We start from the raw sequence: 20,164 nt of genomic DNA on the forward strand, positions 1-20,164 counted from the left end.
GACACCAATAATGAGAATAGACTTGCTTGGGCCAAGAAACACGACCAATGGACATTAGACTGGTGGAAACCTGTCCTTTAGTCTGATGAGTCCAAATGTAAGAGTTTTGGTTCCAACCACCGTGTCTTTGTGAGATGCAGAGTAGGTGAACGGATGATCTCCGCATGTGTGGGACCCATCGATCTACGTGCAAGAGGCATCATTACAGTCCCTGGTTCGAATCCAGGCTGTATCATATCCGGCCGTGATTGGGAGTCCCATAGGGCGGCACACAATTGGCCAAGCGTCATCCAGGTTTGGCCGGGGTAGGCCATCATTGTAAATAATAATTTATTCTTAACTGACTTGCCTAGTTAATAAAGGTTAAAAATCGTGAAGCACGGAGGAGGGGGTGTGATGGTGTGGGAGTGCTTTGCTCGTGACACTGTGATTTATTTAGAGTTCAAGGCACACTAAAACAGCATGGCTACCACAGCATTCTGCAGTGATTTGCTATCCCATCTGGTTTGTGCTTAGTGGGACTATCATTTGTTTTTCATCAGGACAATGACCCAACACACCTCCAGGCTGTGTACGGGATATTTGACCAAGACGGAGAGTGATGGAGTGCTGCATCAGACAACCTGGCCTCCACAATCACTCGACCTCAATCCAATTGAGATGGCTTGGGATGAGTTTGACCGCAGAGTGAAGGAAAAACAGCCAACAAGTGCTCAGCATATGTGGGAACTCCTTCAAGACTGTTGGAAAAGCATTCCAAGTGAATTCCAAGAGTGTGCAAAGCTGTCATCAAGGCAAAGGGTGAATACTTTAAAGAATCTAAAATCAAAAATATATTTTGATTTGTTTAACACTTGTTTTTTTTTGGTTACTACATGATTCCATATGTGTTATTTCATAGTTTTGATGTCTTCACTATTATTCTACAATGTAGAAAATAGTAAAAGTAAAGAAAAAACCCTTGAATTAGTGCATCCAAACTTTTAACTGGTACTGTATATATAATTGTTTTAATAGGACAAATCTGAGAGGGCACGACGCCTCTGAGTGAGAGAGGGAGAAAAAGAGGGAGACTGGTGGGATTACACACTTCCCTCTGGCTCACAAAAAAACCCCACTAAACGTTTATACCTATGGCAAAGTGAACTGGTTTTGGCAAGCGGGAACCGTGGGCGGCTCCTTTAAGGGCAGACAGCCCCGGAATGAGAGACCGTGGATCCTACAGTGCAGTGTGCTTCAGAATGGATATGGAGAAAATGTAACGGCGCGGCCGCTAGTCTCCTATCTCTGTCTAACCGCTCCTCGAGAATAATGATATGAAGACAATTAATACATATTATTGGACTTGATTGGAGAACAACAACAACAACAACAGCAATAACAACAAACAACAGAGCAAGGATTGGCTCCCAGACATCAGCGTAGCGCCATGCAGTGAGTCGGACATCGAGGTGAGCGCTGCTGCGTTCATGTTTTCCATTTTGTGACTTCCGACTGTTTGGATGTCGCTGGAAGCAATTTAGCGCACATTCTAGCCTACCTACCTTTATAACCGCCGACCTGTAACCTAGGCTACGTTCCACATTTCATATTATTTCCTAGGCTATGAAAATATTTGCGTCGTGCTTTTAGTGAGGTCAGGTAGCAACGAGAGCGGCAGCTCGGCTCAGCCCTCACTGTGTTCGGTCCAGGTGCTGAAGGATAGCCGTATGTCCAGTCGACTCGCCAACGCGCCTGGTGCTGAAACGCATCCATGTAAAAAAACATTATTTCAACACACGGGTAGCCTGTGGTATAACAGACTCGATTGATGCCGTTCTGAGTACACCTCAGTGATTGATGCGCTTCCTCAGAGAAGCCTCAAGACGTTACCTACTCCGGAGTGAGTGTCGCGGTAAAGGACTTTTCCCTTAATCCATTTTTGTGGACCGAGGGGTAGGTCTGTCGAGGGGTAAAGGTCTCTCTCTGGTCACTGACCATAACAACATTTTGGTCTCCAGCAGTCATTGACAATCACCAGGGTCTGTCTGTGTCCTGGCCCCGCGAATAGAGTCTCTGTTAATAACGGTCATTCATTGACGCGGATTTCGGGATCGGTTCTTTCACGGGTAGAGTCGGCGCTCAGCCATTCAGCAGCCGGTTATTTCTCATTCATGAGTACCGCCACGGTGCGCACATGCTACCACAGCATATCGATTATTCCCATTAATTAAAAGGCATAGGCTACAGTCATATATTTTACAGTTCTTTCTAATTGGTAATGGTTTATATAGGCATACTGTTATATATTTTTTGTTTTGCTTCAATCGCGGCCTGTTTTATTCGATAGACTATGATAAACAGCCCGTGAAGATCAAACAACCATCATGCCACTTCATACATGTCAGTGTAGTGCAACAAGGTATGCTAACCTAGACCTATTCCAAGTTTTTAAAGTGTTGGTTTTGTTGCCAGTCTGTAAAAATGCTCCAGTAGCCTGTCAGTTCACATATTTTATTCTCTGATTATAGCCTATGTGTGCACAGTTCATCTTTATAGTTTCAAGACGAAAAATTAAAAAAAACTTCCACATCTTGCATTTCAGGATGTATTTTTTTTTTTTTTTGTCATCTGTGAAATTAATTTAGTGGGTGAGAGGGACAGGAAGCCGAAACGGGGTCGCGGAATGCGCGTCTCCCACGCTCTATCCTTTATCACGGACATGTGGAGGCACGCTGCACGAAGGCTCACCCTCAGCTCGCTCAATATTTACATTAGCTCTGTTTGTCTCCGTGCCCTTTCTCACCCCCGAGGACATGCTAATTATGTGTGTTTAACATGCACGGTTGCGTGTGGGTTGTTATAAGTGGGTCGTTGTTGCTTGTTTTTACATCACTGGAGGCGCCTGTAGTCTTACACTAGGCACATTCAGAATCAGACGAAAACAAATTATTCCTGAAGGGAGTATTTTTATAATACTGCACTCCTCAAAGGCATAATTTCCATGTTTTTGTGTATTTACTCAGAGTACATTATGCTTGTAGCATGACTCAGTGTTTGGTCATAGAGTAAATTACGCCTGCCCTGACTACTGTCATCGTGTCAGCCCAATCTGGCTCTATCAGGAGTTAAAAGAGAGGCTGTATCAGTGAATGGGGGTTGGGGTGGGGGGTTAGATTTGTTGCTAGGCTACATCCCACTTCTACCAAGAAAGAACATTCCTCTCTCAGACAGTTGGTTGAGAGTCAGGAAGCGCCGGCAGGGTTATCAGAGGTCAGGTCAAAGGTCATAGTGTGTGGTCTGTGATGATGAGGCCAGAGCAGGTGAAGGTTGTATAACTCTGACCCCTGACCCCTTTCTTATCTCTGTAGGTCTTATCTACTGGCTGGCTCTATGGGCTGTCATCCTTTCTGATGCTCCCTCTCTTTCTGTCATCCTCTCTCTCTGTCATCCTCTCTCTCTGTCATCCTCTCTCTCTGTCATCCTTTCCCTCTGTCATCCTTTCTGCTGCTCCCTCTCTCTCTGTCATCCTCTCTCTCTGTCATCCTTTCTGATGCTCCCTCTCTCTCTGTCATCCTCTCTTTCTGTCATCCTCTCTCTCTGTCATCCTCTCTTCCTGCCATCTTTTCTGATGCTCCCTCTCTCTCTGTCATCTTTTCTTTCTATGCATTTAGGCTGCCGTTGGTTTCTCTGGCCTCTGGCTTCCTTTGGTGAGTCAGCCAGTCAGTTAGTCAGCCAGTCAGTCAGCCAGTCAGTCAGTCAGTCGGTCAGTCAGCCAGTCAGTCAGTCAGTCAGTCAGTCAGTCAGTCAGTCAGACAGTCAGCCAGTCAATCAGCCAGTCAGCCAGTCAGTCAGCCAGTCAGTCAGTCAGCCAGTCAGCCAGTCAGCCAGTCAGTCAGCCAGTCAGCCAGCCAGTCAGCCAGTCAGTCAGCCAGCCAGTCAGTCAGCCAGTCAGCCAGTCAGCCAGTCAGCCAGCCAGTCAGTCAGCCAGCCAGTCAGTCAGCCAGCCAGTCAGTCAGTCAGTAAGTCCATCCCAGTAGTCAGACTAGGCTACCCTCCACTCTCTGACGATCTGCTCTTGTAGATCCCGAAGGAACACACCTTGTTGATTTTAGACACAGGGGAAGGTTTACCCATTAAGTTCACTTCCATCTGTGGATTCAAATAAAAAGAAAACAAGACAAATGTTCAGCTGTTTAATGTTTCAACCGATTCATCTGGTTGTCATATCCACAATGGTTTTGTATTCTAAGCCAATCAGATGTTTGGAGTTATTGACAGTTATACAGTTATGTGTTAAGTTCCCACAAGTGGCCAATTTCAAAGCTGAACAAAAACTCTTGGTGTTGAGGCAACCATCAGATAAATACATTTTCCGATATTTTTGTTGTACCTTCTCAGATAAAGTATGATCACATGTGTAAATGTAAGATATGAATGTAATGGTGTACAGTACCAGTCAAAAGTTTGGACACCTATTCATTCAAGGGTTTTTCTTATTATAATTTTTTTTAAACTATTTTCTACATTGTAGAATAATAGTGAAGACATCAAAACTATGAAATAACACATATGGAATTATGTAGTAACCAAAAAAGTGTTAAAGAAATCAACATATATTTTATATTCTTCAAAGTAGCCCCCCTTTGCTTTGATGACAGCTTTGCACTCTCTTGGAATTCTCTCAACCAGATTCACCTGGAATGCTTTTCCAACAGTCTTGCAGAATGTTGTGGTAGCCATGCAGGTTAAGTGTGCCTTGAATTCTAAATAAATCACAGACAGTGTCACCAGCAAAGCACCCCCACACCATCACACCTCCTCCTCCATGCTTCATGGTGGGAACCACACATGCAGAGATCATTCGTTCGCCTACTCTGCATCTCACAAAGACTCGGCAGTTGGAAACAAAAATGTCAAATTTGTATTCCTCAGACCAAAGGACAGATTTCCACCAATCTGAAGTCCGTTACTCGTATTTCTTGGCCCAAGCAAGTCTCTTCTCCTTATCGGTGTCCTTTAGTAGTGGTTTCTTTGAAGCAATTCGACCATGAAGGCTTGATTCACGTAGTCTCCTCTGAACAGTTGATGTTGAGATGTGTCTGTTACTTGAACTCCGCAATTTCTGAAGGGCAGGTAACTGTAATGAACTTATCCTCTGCAGCAGAGATAACTATGGGTCTTCATTTCCTGTGGCGGTCCTCATGAGAGACAGTTAACTCTAATGAACTTATCGTCTGCAGCAGAGGTAACTCTGGGTCTTCCTTTCCTGTGGCGGTCCTCATGAGAGACAGTTAACTCTAATGAACTTATCGTCTGCAGCAGAGGTAACTCTGGGTCTTCCTGTGGCGGTCCTCATGAGAGACAGTTAACTCTAATGAATGTATCCTCTGCAGCAGAGATAACTATGGGTCTTCCTTTCCTGTGGCGGTTCTCATGAGAGCCTGTTTCATCACAGTGCTTGATGGTTTTTGCGACTTCACTTGAAGTTCTTTAAATGTTCCTCATTGACTGACCTTCATGTCTTAATGTAATGATGGACTGTCGTTTCTCTTTGCTTATTTTAGCTGTTCTTGCCATAATATGGACTTGGTCTTTTACCAAATAGGGCTGTCTTCTGTATACCACCCTTACCATGTCTCACCACAACTGATTGGCTCAATCGCATTAAGAAGGAAATAAATTCCACAAATTAACTTTTACCAAGGCACACCTGTTAATTTAAATGCATTCCAGGTAACTACCTCATGAAGCTGGTTGAGAGAATGCCAAGAGTGTGCAAAGCTGTCAATCAAGCCAAAAGATGGCTACTTTGAAGAATCTCAAATATAAAATATATTTTAATTTGTTTAACACTTGTTGGTTACGACATGATTCCATATGTGATGTTTCATAGTTCTGATGTCTTCAATATTATTCTACAATGTAGAAAATAGTTTGTTTTTTTTTAAATAAAGAAAAACCCCTGAAATGAGTAGGTGTGTCCAAACTTTTGACTGATACTGTATGCACATGATAGCACATGGGCTTTAAGGACCATTTCTTTGCCAATTCAAAAGATGAGGTTTTCACACTTAGCGGTTGTGGCTGCATGTCACAGTCACACAGTAGCCACATAACTTGGTGAACTACAACAAAATGATAGATTTCAGGCATTCACAGCTGACATTTTAAAATGCATTTAGTCTTATTTTACTGTTTAAGGAACCTTGCATTGTTATACATAGATTGCATTTTTGTAAATGTGGCATTTATCTCATGTGGGTTTAAAGGGTTGATAGCACAAAAAACACTCCCTCTGCACAGGATGTAAATTATAAGCAAGTAATATTGTTTAATATGATAAATATTAACTTGCATAATATTGTAGTCTATAGTATATATGTATATCTCAAACGATTGGTTTCCGAATATTTTATGAGTAGACAGTAAATCACTGTTGTTTCAATTAAGCCCCGGTGTGCTCCTGTTAAGCCCCGGTGTGCTCCTGTTAAGCCCAGTGTGCTCCTGTTAAGCCCCATTGTGCTCCTGTTAAGCCCAGTGTGCTCCTGTTAAGCCCCATTGTGCTCCTGTTAAGCCCCGGTGTGCTCCTGTTAAGCCCATAGTGCTCCTGTTAAGCCCCGGTGTGCTCCTGTTAAGCCCCGGTGTGCTCCTGTTAAGCCCCGGTGTGCTCCTGTTAAGCCCCAGTGTGCTCCTGTTAAGCCCCATTGTGCTCCTGTTAAGCCCCGGTGTGCTCCTGTTAAGCCCAGTGTGCTCCTGTTAAGCCCCGGTGTGCTCCTGTTAAGCCCCGGTGTGCTCCTGTTAAGCCCCAGTGTGCTCCTGTTAAGCCCCATTGTGCTCCTGTTAAGCCCCGGTGTGCTCCTGTTAAGCCCAGTGTGCTCCTGTTAAGCCCCGGTGTGCTCCTGTTAAGCCCCGTGTGCTCCTGTTAAGCCCCGGTGTGCTCCTGTTAAGCCCCGGTGTGCTCCTGTTAAGCCCCGGTGTGCTCCTGTTAAGCCCCGGTGTGCTCCTGTTAAGCCCCGGTGTGCTCCTGTTAAGCCCCGGTGTGCTCCTGTTAAGTGTGCATTGAAAGACATGGGAATAGTGTGTTGATATCTCTAACATTCAATGAACATTTTTAATTTATTTCAGATTTAAGTTGATTCAAACACAAAACTACAGTTATGCAAATTCTGAGCCTTTACCAAGATAATAAACAATTATAAACCTCTGTACTCTCTCCAAGTTGTGGACAGGTAGTCATTGACGCAACGAGAGAACAATTAAATCAGGGTTGAGGGACAAGAAGACGACTACTCCTGCACTTTTGGATGGAGGCATTGTCCTATTGTTGTCCTTCATTCATCCAGCTGATTCTGTTTTTTGGTTTACACCTGTGTCTTTGTAATACGACAGTAGAGAGGGAGAGTTGAAACTGTCTTCAGAGGGAGAGTTGAAACTGTCTTCAGACGGAGAGTTGAAACTGTCTTCAGACGGAGAGTTGAAACTGTCTTCAGACGGAGAGTTGAAACTGTCTTCAGACGGAGAGTTGAAACTGTCTTCAGACGGAGAGTTGAAACTGTCTTCAGAGGGAGAGTTGAAACTGTCTTCAGACGGGCTTTAGGAAGACGAGTTGAACTAATTAACAACAGAATAGCAGAACAGCAAATGTGAATCAGCTTTTGGGGATAATGAATTTGAAAGCCATACGTTATGGTTTTTATGAATGGCTTCTTATTCACGGAAGAATATTTATTATTTATGACCAACAAATAACACACCTGATTCAACTAATCATGTTTTGATTGAAATCTATGATTAGTTGTTTAGTTGAATCATGTATGTACAAGTACTGGTTGACAAGAACAAAAGCCTACTTCCAAATTGATCTCTGTGGATACGATTTGACAACCCCCCACTGTTATGAGTGATACTTTCAGGATAAATAGACTTTTCAAGTATTTTATCAAATATTTTATTGTCTTATTAAAGTAAAGTCATACAACTTTACATGAAAAATGAATCTTTAATTTTATAGAAACTTTTCTTACAGAAATTAGGGGCGGTATATGTTAGAAATGTCTAAACTTAGATTTTGGTGGTTTTAAAATGTACACTTAGCCTAATACGTACACTTACCCTAAAACGTACACTTACCCTAATACATACACTTACCCTAATACGTACACTTACCCTAATACGTACACTTACCCTAATACATACACTTACCCTAATACGTGTACCCTAATACATACACTTACCCTAATACGTACACTTACCCTAATACATACACTTACCCTAATACGTGTACCCTAATACGTACACTTACCCTAATACGTACACTTACCCTAATACATACACTTACCCTAATACATACACTTACCCTAATACGTACACTTACCCTAATACGTACACTTACCCTAATACGTACACTTACCCTAATACATACACTTACCCTAATACATACACTTACCCTAATACATACACTTACCCTAATACGTGTACCCTAATACGTACACTTACCCTAATACGTGTACCCTAATACATACACTTACCCTAATACGTACACTTACCCTAATACGTACACTTACCCTAATACGTACACTTACCCTAATACGTGTACCCTAATACGTACACTTACCCTAATACGTGTACCCTAATACATACACTTACCCTAATACGTACACTTACCCTAATACGTACACTTACCCTAATACATACACTTACCCTAATACATACACTTACCCTAATACGTACACTTACCCTAATACGTACACTTACCCTAATACATACACTTACCCTAATACATACACTTACCCTAATACGTACACTTACCCTAATACGTACACTTACCCTAATACGTACACTTACCCTAATACATACACTTACCCTAATACATACACTTACCCTAATACATACACTTACCCTAATACGTGTACCCTAATACGTACACTTACCCTAATACGTGTACCCTAATACATACACTTACCCTAATACGTACACTTACCCTAATACGTACACTTACCCTAATACGTACACTTACCCTAATACGTGTACCCTAATACATACACTTACCCTAATACATACACTTACCCTAATACGTACACTTACCCTAATACGTACACTTACCCTAATACATACACTTACCCTAATACATACACTTACCCTAATACGTACACTTACCCTAATACGTACACTTACCCTAATACGTACACTTACCCTAATACATACACTTACCCTAATACATACACTTACCCTAATACATACACTTACCCTAATACGTGTACCCTAATACGTACACTTACCCTAATACGTGTACCCTAATACGTACACTTACCCTAATACGTGTACCCTAATACATACACTTACCCTAATACGTACACTTACCCTAATACGTACACTTACCCTAATACGTACACTTACCCTAATACATACACTTACCCTAATACATACACTTACCCTAATACATACACTTACCCTAATACGTGTACCCTAATACGTACACTTACCCTAATACGTGTACCCTAATACATACACTTACCCTAATACGTACACTTACCCTAATACGTACACTTACCCTAATACGTACACTTACCCTAATACGTGTACCCTAATACGTACACTTACCCTAATACGTGTACCCTAATACATACACTTACCCTAATACGTACACTTACCCTAATACGTACACTTACCCTAATACATACACTTACCCTAATACATACACTTACCCTAATACGTACACTTACCCTAATACGTACACTTACCCTAATACATACACTTACCCTAATACATACACTTACCCTAATACGTACACTTACCCTAATACGTACACTTACCCTAATACGTACACTTACCCTAATACATACACTTACCCTAATACATACACTTACCCTAATACATACACTTACCCTAATACGTGTACCCTAATACGTACACTTACCCTAATACGTGTACCCTAATACATACACTTACCCTAATACGTACACTTACCCTAATACGTACACTTACCCTAATACGTACACTTACCCTAATACGTGTACCCTAATACGTACACTTACCCTAATACGTGTACCCTAATACATACACTTACCCTAATACGTACACTTACCCTAATACGTACACTTACCCTAATACATACACTTACCCTAATACGTACACTTACCCTAATACGTACACTTACCCTAATACGTACACTTACCCTAATACATACACTTACCCTAATACGTACACTTACCCTAATACGTGTACCCTAATACGTGTACCCTAATACGTACACTTACCCTAATACGTGTACCCTAATACATACACTTACCCTAATACATACACTTACCCTAATACGTACACTTACCCTAATACGTACACTTACCCTAATACATACACTTACCCTAATACATACACTTACCCTATACACTTACCCTAATACATACACTTACCCTAATATACACTTACCCTAATACATACACTTACCCTAATACGTACACTTACCCTAATACATACACTTACCCTAATACGTACACTTACCCTAATACGTACACTTACCCTAATACATACACTTACCCTAATACGTACACTTACCCTAATACGTACACTTACCCTAATACATACACTTACCCTAATACATACACTTACCCTAATACATACACTTACCCTAATACATACACTTACCCTAATACGTACACTTACCCTAATACATACACTTACCCTAATACGTACACTTACCCTAATACGTACACTTACCCTAATACATACACTTACCCTAATACGTACACTTACCCTAATACGTACACTTACCCTAATACATACACTTACCCTAATACATACACTTACCCTAATACGTACACTTACCCTAATACATACACTTACCCTAATACGTACACTTACCCTAATACGTACACTTACCCTAATACATACACTTACCCTAATACGTACACTTACCCTAATACATACACTTACCCTAATACATACACTTACCCTAATACATACACTTACCCTAATACATACACTTACCCTAATACATACACTTACCCTAATACATACACTTACCCTAATACATACACTTACCCTAATACATACACTTACCCTAATACATACACTTACCCTAATACGTACACTTACCCTAATACGTGTACCCTAATACGTACACTTACCCTAATACGTGTACCCTAATACGTACACTTACCCTAATACGTACACTTACCCTAATACGTGTACCCTAATACGTACACTTACCCTAATACATACACTTACCCTAATACATACACTTACCCTAATACGTACACTTACCCTAATACATACACTTACCCTAATACATACACTTACCCTAATACATACACTTACCCTAATACGTACACTTACCCTAATACGTACACTTACCCTAATACGTACACTTACCCTAATACGTACACTTACCCTAATACGTACACTTACCCTAATACGTGTACCCTAATACGTGTACCCTAATACGTGTACCCTAATACGTGTACCCTAATACATACACTTACCCTAATACACAGAGGAAACCAATGACTTCTGGATCTATTTATGTGTGGTTACATTCTACCCTTGTAGGCCTGTGTGGTTACATTCTACCCTTGTAGGCCTGTGTGGTTACATTCTACCCTTGTAGGCCTGTGTGGTTACATTCTACCCTTGTAGGCCTGTGTGGTTACATTCTACCCTTGTAGGCCTGTGTGATTACATTCTACCCTTGTAGGCCTGTGTGATTACATTCTACCCTTGTAGGCCTGTGTGATTACATTCTACCCTTGTAGGCCTGTGTGGTTACATTCTACCCTTGTAGGCCTGTGTGGTTACATTCTACCCTTGTAGGCCTGTGTGATTACATTCTACCCTTGTAGGCCTGTGTGGTTACATTCTACCCTTGTAGGCCTGTGTGGTTACATTCTACCCTTGTAGGCCTGTGTGGTTACATTCTACCCTTGTTGTAGGCCTGTGTGGTTACATTCTACCCTTGTAGGCCTGTGTGGTTACATTCTACCCTTGTAGGCCTGTGTGTGTATTACATTCTACCCTTGTAGGCCTGTGTGGTTACATTCTACCCTTGTAGGCCTGTGTGGTTACATTCTACCCTTGTAGGCCTGTGTGATTACATTCTACCCTTGTAGGCCTGTGTGGTTACATTCTACCCTTGTAGGCCTGTGTGGTTACATTCTACCCTTGTAGGCCTGTGTGATTACATTCTACCCTTGTAGGCCTGTGTGGCTACATTCTACCCTTGTAGGCCTGTGTGGTTACATTCTACCCTTGTAGGCCTGTGTGGCTACATTCTACCCTTGTAGGCCTGTGTGGTTACATTCTACCCTTGTAGGCCTGTGTGGTTACATTCTACCCTTGTAGGCCTGTGTGGTTACATTCTACCCTTGTAGGCCTGTGTGGTTACATTCTACCCTTGTAGGCCTGTGTGTGAACTGTAATGTGTCTGTGTCGGCCTGTCATGTTTCTTATGTGTCTGGTTGTGTCATTTCCTGCTCATCCCAGCAGTCATTTCCTGTGTTTGTGTGTGTGTGTGTGCGTGCGCGTGCGTATGTGCGTGTGTGTGTGCGCGTGCGTGCGTGTGTGTGGTGTGTGTGTGTGAGCAGCTAAAATAGTGCTGTTGTATTAATCAACATGATGTACTGAACAGAACATCTCCTTAGAGGACTGGATCATATCACTGCTCACACGTCTCCTGGTCAATGTGTTTAACAGGTTGGAGTTGCCTGTCTGCGCCTCCTGCTCCTCTCTGCTCCTCTCTGCGCCTCCTGCTCCTCTCTGCGCCTCTCTGCTCCTCTCTGCTCCTCTCTGCGCCTCTCTGCTCCTCTCTGTTCCTCTCTGCTCCTCTCTGCTCCTCTCTGCACCTCTCTGTTCCTCTCTGCTCCTCTCTGCGCCTCTCTGCTCCTCTCTGCGCCTCTCTGCGCCTCTCTGTTCCTCTCTGCTCCTCTCTACGCCTCTCTGCTCCTCTCTGCGCCTCTCTGCACCTCTCTGCTCCTCTCTGCGCCTCTCTGCTCCTCTCTACGCCTCTCTGCTCCTCTCTGCGCCTCTCTGCTCCTCTCTGCACCTCTCTGCTCCTCTCTGCTCCTCTCTGCACCTCTCTGCTCCTCTCTGCGCCTCCTGCTCCTCTCTGCTCCTCTCTGCGCCTCCTGCTCCTCTCTGCGCCTCCTGCTCCTCGTCTCTTTCCTGTCCATATCTCCTGGGTCAGTTACTATTACCATACTAAAACCACCTTATGAACACACACACACACACACACACACACACACACACACACACACACAACATACACACACACACACACACACACAAACACACACACACACACACACACACACACACACACACACACACACACACACACACACACACACACACACACACACACACACACACACACACACACACACACACACATCTACCGTTGCTGAACTTAAACCACCTGACAGAGATATCAGCCATATCCTCCTGGGAGGTGGAGGGGTGGGGAGAGAGAGGGAGGGGTGGGAGGGTATAGAGAGGGTGAGGGGGGCAGAGAGAGAGGGGTAGAAGTGGGGGGGGTAGAGAGAGAGACTGAATGATCCCTTTAAGGTGCTGTAAATGGTGACTGAATGGTGCAGTGAATGGTACAGTAGGGTTCCTATAGTCTCTTCCATTGTGTCCATTGTCCATTGTGTAGGGTCTTCGGGGAAGGCTCGAGGGTCTAGTCTGTGGAAAAGTGTATTGTGTGTACGTTTGTTTGCATAGAGTGTGTGTGTGTGTGTGTGTGTGTGTGTGTGTGTGTGTGTGTGTGTGTGTGTGTGTGTGTGTGTGTGTGTGTGTGTGTGTGTGTGTGTGTGTGTGTGTGTGTGTGTGTGTGTGTGTGTGTGCGTGCGTGCGTGCGTGTGTGTGTGTGTCAGGAGCCGCTGTTCAAGGTGGATTAAGGGTCCCTAGCCCCAAGGTCCTGGAGTGGGCCTGTTTTCCCCTCTGTGTCCCCAGTGGCCTCTCCACCTACATATGTACTTACTCATCCACACACACACACACACACACACACACACACACACACACACACACACACACACACACACACACACACACACACACATTGTTTTAGCAGCTGGGCCATGGAGCAAAAACATGACCCCTTCTTCTCTCTTCTCTTCTCTTTCCATAGGTTCACAACCCCTCTCTCTTTCCATAGGTTCACAACCCCTCTCTCTTTCCATAGGTTCACAACCCCTCTCTCTTTCTTTCTCTCATCTCACAACCCCTCTCTCTTTCTCTCTCATCTCACAACCCGCCTCTCTTTCTCTCTCATCTCACAACCCCTCTCTCTTTCTCTCTCTCATCTCACAACCCCTCTCTATTTCTCTCTCTCATCTCACAACCCCTCTCTCTTTCTCTCTCTCATCTCCCAACCACTCTCTCTTTCTCTCTCATCTCACAACCCCTCTCTCTTTCTCTCTCTCATCTCACAACCCCTCTCTCTTTCTCTCATCTCACAACCCCTCTCTCTGTCTCTCTCATCTCACAACTCTTCTCTCTTTCTGTCTCATCTCACCACCCCTCTCTCTTTCTCTCTCTCATCTCACAACCTTTCTCTTTCTCTCGCCTCATCTCATAACTAAGCGCAAACCAGATGGGATGGTGTATCGCTGGTGTATGCTGTGGTAGCCATGCTGGTTAAGTGTGCTTTGAATTCTAAATAAATCACTGACAGTCATTCCAGGTGACTACCTCATGAAGCTGGTTGAGAGAATGCCAAGAGTGTGCAAAGCTGCATCAAGGCAAAGGGGTGGCTACTTTGATGAACCTCAAAAATAAAATATATTTCGATTTGTTTAACGCCCTTTTGGTTACTACATGATTCCATATGTGTTATTTCATAGTTTTGATGTCTTCACTATTATTCTACAATGTAGAAAATAGTCCAAATAAAGAAAAATCCTTTAATGAGTAGGTGTGTTAAAACTTTTGATTGGTACAGGGTACACATTGTATTGTAGTATCTGGAGACCCTCCGTGTTCAGTAGTGTAGTATCTAGGGACCCTCCGTGTTCAGTATTGTAGTATCTAGGGACCCTCCGTGTTCAGTATTGTAGTATCTAGGGACCCTCCGTGTTCAGTAGTGTAGTATCTAGGGACCCTCCGTGTTCAGTAGTGTAGTATCTAGGGACCCTCCGTGTTCAGTATTGTAGTATCTATGGACCCTCCATGTTCAGTAGTGTAGTATCTAGGGACCCTCCGTGTTCAGTAGTGTAGTATCTAGGGACCCTCCGTGTTCAGTAGTGTAGTATCTAGGGACCCTCCGTGTTCAGTAGTGTAGTATCTAGGGACCCTCCGTGTTCAGTAGTGTAGTATCTAGGGACCCTCCGTGTTCAGTATTGTAGTATCTGGAGACCCTCCGTGTTCAGTAGTGTAGTATCTAGGGACCCTCCGTGTTCAGTAGTGTAGTATCTAGGGACCCTCCGTGTTCAGTATTGTAGTATCTAGGGACCCTCCGTGTTCAGTAGTGTAGTATCTAGGGACCCTCCGTGTTCAGTATTGTAGTATCTAGGGACCCTCCGTGTTCAGTAGTGTAGTATCTAGGGACCCTCCGTGTTCAGTAGTGTAGTATCTAGGGACCCTCCGTGTTCAGTAGTGTAGTATCTAGGGACCCTCCGTGTTCAGTAGTGTAGTATCTGGAGACCCTCCGTGTTCAGTAGTGTAGTATCTAGGGACCCTCCGTGTTCAGTAGTGTAGTATCTAGGGACCCTCCGTGTTCAGTAGTGTAGTATCTAGGGACCCTCCGTGTTCAGTAGTGTAGTATCTGGAGACCCTCCGTGTTCAGTAGTGTAGTATCTAGGGACCCTCCGTGTTCAGTAGTGTAGTATCTGGAGACCCTCCGTGTTCAGTATTGTATCAGTATCCACTGGGCTCCAGACCTCAAACCCACTGCTTCCACTTCCTCTACAATCTTCTCTGGCTTGAGTTTCATGCTGACTGTGTGTGTGTGTGTGTGTGTGTGTGTGTGTGTGTGTGTGTGTGTGTGTGTGTGTGTGTGTGTGTGTGTGTGTGTGTGTGTGTGTGTGTACAGTCTATCCAGTATCTTTTTAGAAAGGCACGTATCCTCTTCTTAACGGAAGGACATGATCTTGAGAAATGCTCCTCGTCATGTTCGCGTTCTGTTTTTATTTTTGCTGAATGTGTGGAAAGCTGGACCACCCGGATGTTTAAGGAAATGAAAAAATAGCTGCACTGATATCAGACTGCCTCCCAGCCACTGCACACAACAATGGTGGTCAGTGTTTAACACGAGGGAGGACTGATGTTTTAATATATTGTTAATGAACACGGCACTTATTTCTATTACAGCACATTGGATGACTGTTATTCGTATTCCATTCACCCAGTTCAATGTAACAACGATAGGTTTAGGCTACTTTCATGCGGATGCTAGAATGTTCCCTATACCCATCGTGAGGACTTTCAATTGGACAAATTCAGGTAGGTTTATCCCCGTTTCGTTCTGTTTGCTTCCCATTGAAGAAATGTTTTTCAACGGAATCGGTGGAATGAAGACACCCCCCCTGATCACTTGCACACAAACACAGTTCACTTTCATAGCAGCCACATACGAACAGCATGATAATTTTTTCCTCGTTGTGGAATTACTTCTCGCGTTCAGTGCCTAACGTGTTAGTAAACCCACTACAATCACACAGGACAGTGTACAGCAAGCAGTTGGATAGCTTTAGCCAGCAAGCTAACATATCATTCCTCTCTGTTGGATAGCCTTAGCCTACACTGACTCACAGAAGAAGCTGCCTAATTATTACAACACTTATCGTTCACCTCTCGATTCAGCTTAATGGCACATCTCAAATGAAACCCATGAGACGCCAGTTGTCAACAAGCTAACAGGGAACCTATCAACAAGCTAACAAGGCATCTATCAAGCTAACAGGGAACCTATCAACAAGCTAACAAGGCATCTATCAAGCTAACAGGGAACCTATTAGCTTGACTAACCCATACCCCTGCACATTGACTCGGTACCGGTACCCCCTGTATATAGCCTCCACATTGACTCGGTACCGGTGCCCCCTGTATATAGCCTCATTACTAACCTGTACCCCTCCACATTGACTCGGTACCAGTACCCCCTGTATATAGTCTCATTACTAACCTGTGCCCCTGTATATAGTCTCATTACTAACATGTACCCCCTGTTTATAGCCTCATTACTAACCTGTACCCCTGTATATAGTCTCATTACTAACATGTACCCCCTGTTTATAGCCTCATTACTAACCTGTACCTCCTGTTTATAGCCTCATTACTAACCTGTACCCCTGTATATAGTCTCATTACTAACCTGATAATCTCTTTACAGTAGGGGTATAGGCTTTTATGATAATGTAATGATGATAATCTCTTTACAGTAGGGGTGTAGGGTAGGTTTTTATGATAATGTAATGATGATCATCTCTTTACAGTAGGGGTGTAGTGTAGGCTTTTATGATAATGTAATGATGATAATCACTTTACAGTAGGGGTATAGGGTAGGCTTTTATGATAATGTAATGATGATAATCTCTTTACAGTAGGGGTATAGGGTAGGCTTTTATGATAATGTAATGATGATAATCTCTTTACAGTAGGGGTATAGGGTAGGCTTTTATGATAATGTAATGATGATAATCTCTACAGTAGGAGTATAGGGTAGGCTTTTATGATAATGTAATGATGATAATCACTTTACAGTAGGGGTATAGAGTAGGCTTTTATGATGATGTAATGATGATAATCTCTTTACAGTAGGGGTATAGGCTTTTATGATAACGTAATGATGATAATCTCTTTACAGTAGGGGTATAGGCTTTTATGATAATGTCATGATGATAATCTCTTTACAGTAGGAGTATAGGGTAGGCTTTTATGATCATGTAATGATGATAATCTCTTTACAGTAGGGGTATAGGGTAGGCTTTTATGATCATGTAATGATGATAATCTCTTTACAGTATGGGTATGGGGTAGGCTTTTATGATAATGTAATGATGATAATTGCTTTACAGTAGGGGTACAGGGTAGGCGTTTCACATTCTGGCCCACCTACATTATTTGCTGGACCTACGCTGCTGGCTAGATTATATAATTAATTACATAGGGAGTTACTTTGCATGTCTTCTATTAAACTGGTTTAATGCTGAACATTGAGTCAGGATTACTTTTTTGTTGAATTGAAACAGACACTAGTGATTTAGAGAACATTAGTTAACTCTACGTATGAACTCTTTATGGGAGGCCTCTCTCATTCAGCTGTGTGTGTGTGTGTGTGTGTGTGTGTGTGTGTGTGTGTATGCGCCTGTGTTTGTGTGTGTATATGTGTGTGTGTGCGTGGGCGAGAGTCTCATTCACTAAAACCTCTGAGTCAGGCGTAACCTTGCCTGCTGTGGCTGATACTTCAATAAGAGTATTTCTGTCCTGGCTGCTCTAATCTCTGGTGGGGAGACTGTAGACATTAACACAGTGCTTATCATTTCACCTGTGCTGCCACACATCCTTCACTGTATGATCTCGAGATCACCTCCCTTCAGAGAGGAATAAGAGGGATTTCACTTAACATGAATCTGTCTGATCGTCTCATCTCCCTCCTCTCCTCCTACCTCCCCCTCTCTCTCTCTCCTCCTCTCATCTCCCTCCTCTCCTCCTACCTCCCCCCTCTCTCTCTCCTCCTCTCATCTCCCTCCTCTCCTCCCACCTCCCCCTCTATCTCTCTCTCCTCCTCTCATCTCCCTCCTCTCCTTCTACCTCTCCCCCTCTCTCTCTCATCCTCTCATCTCCCTCCTCTCCTCCTACCTACCCCCCTCTCTCTCTCTCTCTCTCTCTCTCTCTCCTCCTCTCATCTCCCTCCTCTCCTCCTACCTCCCCCCCTCTCTCTCTCCTCCTCTCATCTCCCTCCTCTCATCCTACCTCCCCCCTCTCTCTCTCTCCTCCTCTCATCTCCCTCCTCTCCTCCTACCTCCCCTCTCTCTCTCTCTCCTCTCATCTCCCTCCTCTCCTCCTACCTCCCCCTCTCTCTCTCTCTCATCCTCTCATCTCCCTCCTCTCCTCCTCCTTCCCTCCACATCCTCTGACATTCCTCTAGATGTGGTTTTATCTCGGGCCCTCTCGGGCCCTCTTGAAAGAGGGTAGGGTAGATGCTTCCTCCAACAGCTGTATGTACTTGGCTGAGAGAGAGAAAGAGAGGTATGAGGAGAGGAGGAGGGGTAGAAAGAGGAGGGGTAGAGAGATGAGGAGGGGAGAGGAGTAGAGAGAGGAGGGAAGAGGAGGAGGAGTGGAGAGAGGAGGGGTAGAGAGAGGAGGGGAGAGGAGTAGAGAGAGGAGGGAAGACGAGGAGGAGTAGACAGAGAGGAGCGGAGGAGTAGAAAGAGGAGAGGAGGAGTAGAGAGGAGGGGTAGAGTAGAGAGGAGGAGGAGAGGAGTAGAGAGAGGAGGGGTAGAGAGGGGTGGTGTAGAGAGGAGGAGGAGAGAGAGGAAAGGAGGAGTAGAAAGAGAAGGAGAAGCAGGCAAAGAGATCAGAGGGATTTCACTCAACATGAATCTGTCTTCTGATTTTCATTTTGTGATCTTCTCTTCCTTACCTCCCCCTCTCTTTCTCTCCTCTCCTCTCATCTCCCTCCTCTCTTCCTACCTCCCCCTCTCTCATCTCCCTCCTCTCCTCCTACCTCCCCCTCTCTCTCTCTCTCCTCTCATCTTCCTCCTCTCTTCCTACCTCTCTCTCTCTCTCTCTCTCTCTCTCTCCTCTCATCTCCCTCCTCTCCTCCTACCTCCCCCTCTCTCCTCTCATCTCCCTCCTCTCCTCCTACCTCCCCCTCTCTCCTCTCATCTCCCGCCTCTCCTCCTACCTCCCCCTCTCTCTCTCTCTCTCTCTCTCATCTCCCTCCTCTCTTCCTACCCCCCCCCCCCTCCTCCTTCCCTCCACATCCTCTGACATTCCTCTAGATGTGGTTTTATCTCGGGCGGCATCACAAACATGTTTTTACATCTTGAAATAAGGTGATAGATGGATGGTCCCACCAACAGCTGTATGTACTTGGAGTTTGTCTCCTTATCCTTCCCTGGGCTCAGTCTAGGTCCTTGATATGATCTGATTTAATCCAGTTTAGTTGGATCTCTACCACGGGGCTTCAGTGAGGAGAGGAGGAGGAGGGGGAGGAGGGTAGAGCGAGAGAGAGGGTAGAGCGAGA

At 44.1% G+C, this 20,164-nt stretch overlaps 1 protein-coding gene across 3 annotated transcripts in view; it reads left to right on the forward strand.

Annotated features, from left to right (window-relative positions):
• The first annotated feature begins 1,237 nt into the window (after positions 1-1,237).
• LOC139382518 (SH2B adapter protein 2) overlaps positions 1,238-20,164 on the forward strand; it is a 65,737-nt gene continuing 46,810 nt past the window's right edge. For all 3 annotated transcript variants that reach the window (XM_071126609.1, XM_071126610.1, XM_071126612.1), the window contains exon 1: positions 1,238-1,451. The gene's annotated coding sequence lies outside the window, so the exon portion shown is untranslated. The remainder of the gene's footprint in view (positions 1,452-20,164) is intronic.

This window comes from Oncorhynchus clarkii, chromosome 24 (assembly GCF_045791955.1).
Source record: "Oncorhynchus clarkii lewisi isolate Uvic-CL-2024 chromosome 24, UVic_Ocla_1.0, whole genome shotgun sequence".
Classification (NCBI taxonomy): Eukaryota; Metazoa; Chordata; class Actinopteri; order Salmoniformes; family Salmonidae; genus Oncorhynchus; species Oncorhynchus clarkii.